This window comes from Drosophila kikkawai, chromosome X (genome assembly GCF_030179895.1).
Source record: "Drosophila kikkawai strain 14028-0561.14 chromosome X, DkikHiC1v2, whole genome shotgun sequence".
Lineage (NCBI taxonomy): Eukaryota > Metazoa > Arthropoda > Insecta > Diptera > Drosophilidae > Drosophila > Drosophila kikkawai.
Window position 1 is genome coordinate 2,577,558 of NC_091733.1, and position 6,623 is coordinate 2,584,180.

Sequence of the window (6,623 nt, forward strand, 5' to 3'; positions counted from 1 at the left end):
ACTCGTAATTTTTTTTAATTAATTATTTTTCAACAGAAACATTTTTCCTTCACAGGGTCTGACATAAGCGGCAAAGGCCACTGTCCGAAACCATTTTCGAATATTGCTTCCGATAGTCTAAGCACAACCTATCGTAGCACAGGGCTCGCCAATGGGAAGGCAGATGGGCAAACAACACTGCAATCAAACACATCTCTATTCCCATCTTTTAGCCAATTTAGCTCCCAAATCAAAGAAGAATTGGAAAGGGCTCACCCGATACTGTCACAAATCAACTCGCTTCTACATGCAGCTGCCTTCAAGCGCCTTGCTTAAAGTCATCGCCAGACCGCTACCCTCTAGAACGTGGTCTGCAAATATGAGATCGACTGTAGTACACCAGGCGGAGGCGTCTGCTCCGGCACCATCGGGATTAAATTTGGGCAAGGTGACATGCGTAGCCTTATCGCCGTCTGCCGAAGTCCTTGGTGTCTGCATAGACTTAATTAACTCCATCAGGGTCCTGTTCTGGGCTTCCAACGCTGCCATATATTGTCCAGGAGTATTGTCTGTAGGCGAAGCGAATCCCACTTCTGATGTCGGAGGGTCGTTTGACTGGTCCATTTTATCGGAATAAGTTTCCAGCAGCAAGCTCTGTTCGTCTTCGAAGCGTTTTCTAAACTGTCTTCCAAAAAGTCTACTTTCGACCTTTCTACTTTCACTCAATTCACTCATTTCATAATCATTGTTGTCGTCTCTTTCTAACCTGTATGTCAGCGCTTCACGAACAGACCTCACTCGGCAGCAGTCTATATCTATCCTGCTCTGCCGTGCTTTCCCTCAATTCAGAAAGGCCCTGCTCCGTATTTCAGAAAGGCCCTGCTCCGTATTTCAAAAGGCCCTGCTCCATATTTCAGAAGGCCCTGCTCCATATTTCAAAAGGCCCCGCTTCACCTATTCTGACCATAGGAATAAAGTAGGCCCTGTTTCATGTGATCCGACATATATAAGTTCGTTCAGATAGTTATGGTTTATTTCACGGCTATGCCGTACTTACGCAATATCCATCGATGTCAGCAGGCCTGATGACTATGATGAGTAGCTGTAGATATTAATTTAAATGGAGGAAAATCACATATATATATTTGTCAGATTTTCCACAAAATATGCTAAATCGGAATCGAAAGTATTTATGAGTAAATATTCCTTAGCAAGTTTACATAAATTCAAAGCCAATTTACTGATACTCAGGGATGAACACGTTCGATCGTGTCGCGGCTGCTTCAGCGCGGCTGCGCAAGCGGCGTCTGACAATCAGAGTTCTACGGAAATCCTCAATTCTTGGAATGTGGTACGGGCGGCAAGCACTATTTTCGGGAATCACTTTATTAGGCACTAGCGTCAGAACGCACTCGAAAGCTTACCCGCAATAATCAAACCACAATTTTAACTAGGCAATGTCAACAGGCTCAGATAAAGAGATCATTGCTTCATTCTATGTAATTGAAAATGGAAAACAATCATTACTGGGCCGAGAAACAGCAATCGAATTGAACGTTTTAGCATTGGGATTACAGGTAAACCGAGCTGAGTGCATTACTCCATTTACGCCTATCGTAATAGCCTTCAAAGAAAATGGCGACATCAAATTGTGTTTGGATATGCGGATGGCCAATCGAGCGGTAATGAGGGAGCACTACCCACTGCCTACTTTTAAATCGTTTATGACAAAGTTAAAACATGCTACTTACTTCTCAAGGCTCGATTTGAAAGATGCATATCATCAATTAGAATTGGACGAGGCCAGCCGCCAGAAAACAACATTTATAACTCCCCCGGCAGTACTACGGCCAACTGCGCCCAGCGGCAGAGCGGCCAGCAGAATCAGAGGTCTGCATTTTGTTTCCCTGGATCGGAGACCAAGCCAAAAATCTGAACTTGGCCGTCGCGTTCCCAATTTTTCATTGGCCAGCGGAACCCCATCGTCCAACAACAACAACATGGGAAAATACCCTAACCTCCAGCTTTGAACAACAACAACAAGTGCAAATAACTTCAAGCCCCGCTTTGCTTATATTTTCTTTGTACAACAACAACCAGTGAGAATAACCCTAGTGATCATGTGCCCTTAGTTTTTGTGCAACAACAACAAGTGAAAATAACCTAAATTCAGGCAACAACAACTAGTGACCATGTGCCCTTAGTTTTGTACAACAACAACAAGTAAAAATAACCTAATTCGTTGCCTGAGTCAACAACAACCACAAATGAAAATAATTTAATAAATAGAATATTTGATTTTTGATGTTTGCCTAATCCTAAATAATAACAATAAGAAATAATTAAAATGGCACAATATTAGATTAATTAATCTTCGACTATTTTATTTTCCTGAATTATTTTTATATTTTTATTTACAAACTGTTCACGCCAGGAGGCCCCCTGTTCCCCCTCTGCCCACCGAGCGTCCAAAAGCTCAAGCGCTTCCAGCTTAGCAACGCTCACCCGCTCTCCGCTCCTCGGTATTCCCGATCGCACGCTCCCGTGTTCCCGATCGTCGCTCGCCTCTAGGGACGGCTACGCCGCTCTAATTCACGGTTCTCCCGCTCTTCCGCTCTCGCGCCGTTAAGCTGGGCTTCTCGGCCGGCAGCGGGCCCTTAGGCTAAGCTAAGTTTAGTACCGAACCGACTGCGAAAATATATGTATGCTACGGGCACTCCGCCGACGTCATTTTTCGACCCCCGAATTTTCTGCGTTTTCCTACTTCGTGGGAGAAACTTTTATTGATCCTTTTGCGGAGGATTTACCAGCCACCCCACTCCTAAACATGTGGCGCCCCCCAGGTGGAATCGAACCACTTCGACGCTAATCGACTACGGATTTGAAGTCCGCACCCCGGACCACCGAAGCTCAGTGGGGCTCAAATAAACCAGGAGGCAGTCCCAATTATCCGTAGGAAGGCCGGACAGAGTTAGGGATGTGAGGCAATTTTGAATTGTATTTTGCAGCTCCTTCAAGGCTGCCGAGGACTCACGTTCAATGGACTGAATGTTCAGTAATTTCTTCAGTTGGCTGTTCACCAACGCGCGTTTATTTTCGAAACGCTCAGTTAGGTTTCCCCATGCTGAGCGGAAACCGTCATTGGTGAGTGGCGAATTGGAAACTATGGAATGAGCTTCACCACTAGTCTTGGCATTTAAATAGAACAACTTTTCTACAGGGGTCAGCGTAGGATTGTCGATATAGACCGCTGTGAAAAGGTCCCGGAAAGTCGGCCAGCGAAGATAATCGCCCGAGAAAACTTCCGTTTCGCACGGAGGAAGCCGACAGCCAGACGGAAAGGAATTTTGGGGCGCAGGAGGTTGGACTGGAGACGATTTGGGGGAGATCGTATCGATCTGTTCCATGAGCTGGGCGGCACACCGTTGGTAAATAAAATAGGAGTAGTCGTATTTTGCCTTAAGAGTAGGCAAGGTGTCCTCCGCGCCCTCTAACCCAACTGAAATCAGCTCTGAACAATCTTCGTACTCTTTCTCGACCTTATCCCATAGCGCTCGGACTTGATCGAGATGGATTTGGCAAGAGTATTTGGATGGAGTGGGCGCTGCTGGATTGCAGACTCGGGACTCGAAGTGACTTAGACGGTCACAGATCAAAGTAAATTTGTCTAAAATTGAAGGAGCCATTCTGGATATTTCTTTATAATTTTTACTATAAATAGGTATTAAAATTTATGTGTCGAAGTTTGATTGGGAATTTAGGAACCAATCGGACTCGTAATAATTATTTTTGAAATAATTATTATATATAATTATTTGTGGAAAATTGTATTTTTCTCGTATGGAATTTAAATCGAAATACGGAATTACGAAAATACGGTCACACTAGTGCGGATACGGAAGCGCACTTGGATTTCTAACTTAATTCGTTAGTTGGAATTTTAATATAAAATAATTTACAAATTATTTTATTGATCTGGACTTATGTGATTGACCGGTGTTGTATTTTGGAACCAATACGTGTGTATGTCTATTTGTGCACTTGTCGTATGCAAGTGCAAAATAGCGGAGATAAGGAGAGGCGGAAAAAATTGCCAAATATTGGAGCGTCGACTTGCAGACGATTATGTATGTATGTACATATGTAACTGCAGCTCAGGATAGAGCAAGGGAGCAAATAAACAAATATATGTACGAATTAAATCACTTTATAATTTTAGTAGCTGCGGACAGTTATTGTTGTAAATTTGTAAATATACATAAGTATATTATTCGCTGCTGACCGGAATTATTAAATTAAATTGCATATTTCCGTTTTTAAATTCCAAAAAATACATGTTTAGGAGTGGGGTGGCTGGTAAATCCTCCGCAAAAGGATCAATAAAAGTTTCTCCCACGAAGTAGGAAAACGCAGAAAATTCGGGGGTCGAAAAATGACGTCGGCGGAGTGCCCGTAGCATACATATATTTTCGCAGTCGGTTCGGTACTAAACTTAGCTTAGCCTAAGGGCCCGCTGCCGGCCGAGAAGCCCAGCTTAACGGCGCGAGAGCGGAAGAGCGGGAGAACCGTGAATTAGAGCGGCGTAGCCGTCCCTAGAGGCGAGCGACGATCGGGAACACGGGAGCGTGCGATCGGGAATACCGAGGAGCGGAGAGCGGGTGAGCGTTGCTAAGCTGGAAGCGCTTGAGCTTTTGGACGCTCGGTGGGCAGAGGGGGAACAGGGGGCCTCCTGGCGTGAACATTCTCCCCCCCCTTGCAATCACTCGGGTTGCAATAAACCCGTGCAGCACTATGGTGTGGAGGAGCGTGAAGTCGCATCAGATCGCACCGTAGGACGCTGATGCCGGAGCGACGAGTGGGGCGAAGGACGAGTACCATGGAGAGGCGGATGATTGCCATGGAGAGGCGGATGATGATTAGGAGGCGTCGGAGGCCGTGAACAGGACGCATCGAAGCTGATCGGTACTGAGCGCTAGAAGACGTCGACCTTTCCGTAGCGGATGAACCAGGATGGCAGACTCGGCAACGGTAGGACTAAGAACCTCGAGTACGTCTGCCTTCCAGAGCGATCGCGGTGTGTGGAAGCCCTCGTAAGTGATCTGGATGAAAGAGGATGACATGGAGATGAGTAATGGTCAAAACATGAAGAAATGAAGTAGAACTACAAGTATGGGGGAGACCGATGCTGCGAGCGGAGTGGATGCTCTGGACGGTCATGCGGATGCAGGAGAGTGTGATGGTGCTGATTGCACGTCTTGCATCGGTCACCACTGCGGCAGGTTCCCTCGGAATGTTCGTGGGCCAAACAGTTAGAACAATAGCGGTGGTCGAGAACCGCACGAAGCCTCTTCTCAGCGCTGAGTTTGAGGAACTGTTGGCATTTCCGGAGCGGATGGTTCCCTTGGCAGACTCGGCATTGGTAGGAAAAAATACCTCGTGAACGTCTGCTCTTGCTGTCGTGGTACGGAACCCAGTAATTGGAGGAATCGGCAGAAGTGGTCACTCGTGTGGAGAACGAGGAAACCCTTTGGATGGGTGCAGGTCGAGGACTAGATGGAGCGGAGGGTCTTGGAACGCTAGTAGTTGGATTGTCGCGGTGCAGCAGAGAGTGATGCCGGCTGTGGCACTTAAAGCAGGAATGGGCACTAGTACAGTCCCGTTGCTGGTGCCCTCGCGAAAAACAATTTAAGCAGAGTTGCTTTTTTCGGATGAAGTCTGTCCGCTCATTGACATTCATGTCCAGGAAAAACGGGCATATACGGATAGGGTGGTCCTCTCTGGAACATAGATTACACCTTCTCGGTGTTGGAGCCACCCTAACTTCGCGTGAATCGAGCCTACGCACCGGTGGATTAGCATTTGATGACCTTGGCGGAAGATACCCAGAGCCGCTAGGCCTGACGTCGTCGATGGCCTCTAAAGTGCGATGGCGCTCAGTCAGAAATGCGTCCAACGCCTTCCAGGTCGGAATTTCGGCTTTATTGCGAATTGATTGCTCCCACAAGGAAAGCGTAATTTCGGGAAGCTTCGAGGAGACCATATACACAAGAAGGCAGTCCCACGCCTCGACTTCAATGGAGGATATTTGTAAGGCGGTCAAACAAGTTTGAACTGTGCCTTGCAGCTCTCTTAGAGCAACTCCGGATTCTTGAGGAACAGCCTGGATGTTAAAAAGAATCTTTAACTGACTGTTGACTAACAAGCGCTTATTTTCGAAGCGGTCGGAAAGGCTGCTCCATGCTGAGACGAAACCCTCGTTGGTCAGAGGGGCCTTTGAAACGATGGCATGAGCATCGCCGCTTGTCTTCGAAAGTAGGTGGAATAACCTCTCCACAGGCGTAAGTCGGGAATTATTAATGTAAGTCGCCGTGAAGAGGTCCCGGAAGGTGGGCCACCGAAGATAATCGCCTGTGAAGACCTCGGTGTCCACTGGTGGCAATCGACAACCCATGGACGGGAGTGTGGGCGCAGGGGCGGAAGCCTGAATAGACTGGGAGGCGGCCTTGTCGATAATTTCCTGCAGCTGTACAAGACACCTCGAATATAAGGAGTAGCACTCACTGTACTTGGATTCAAGCTCAGTGGCGGTGGCTGTACTGTCGGAGGACACGGAAAGAAGATCGGAGCAGCTTTCATAGCTTTTC

At 47.0% G+C, this 6,623-nt stretch overlaps 1 non-coding gene across 1 annotated transcript; it reads right to left on the reverse strand.

The window, feature by feature from the left end:
• Window positions 1-2,812: 2,812 nt before the first annotated feature.
• Window positions 2,813-2,899, reverse strand: TRNASTOP-UCA (transfer RNA opal suppressor (anticodon UCA)). The gene has a single exon. It is a non-coding gene; the product is annotated as a tRNA-Sec (tRNA).
• Between the last annotated feature and the right edge of the window lie 3,724 nt (window positions 2,900-6,623).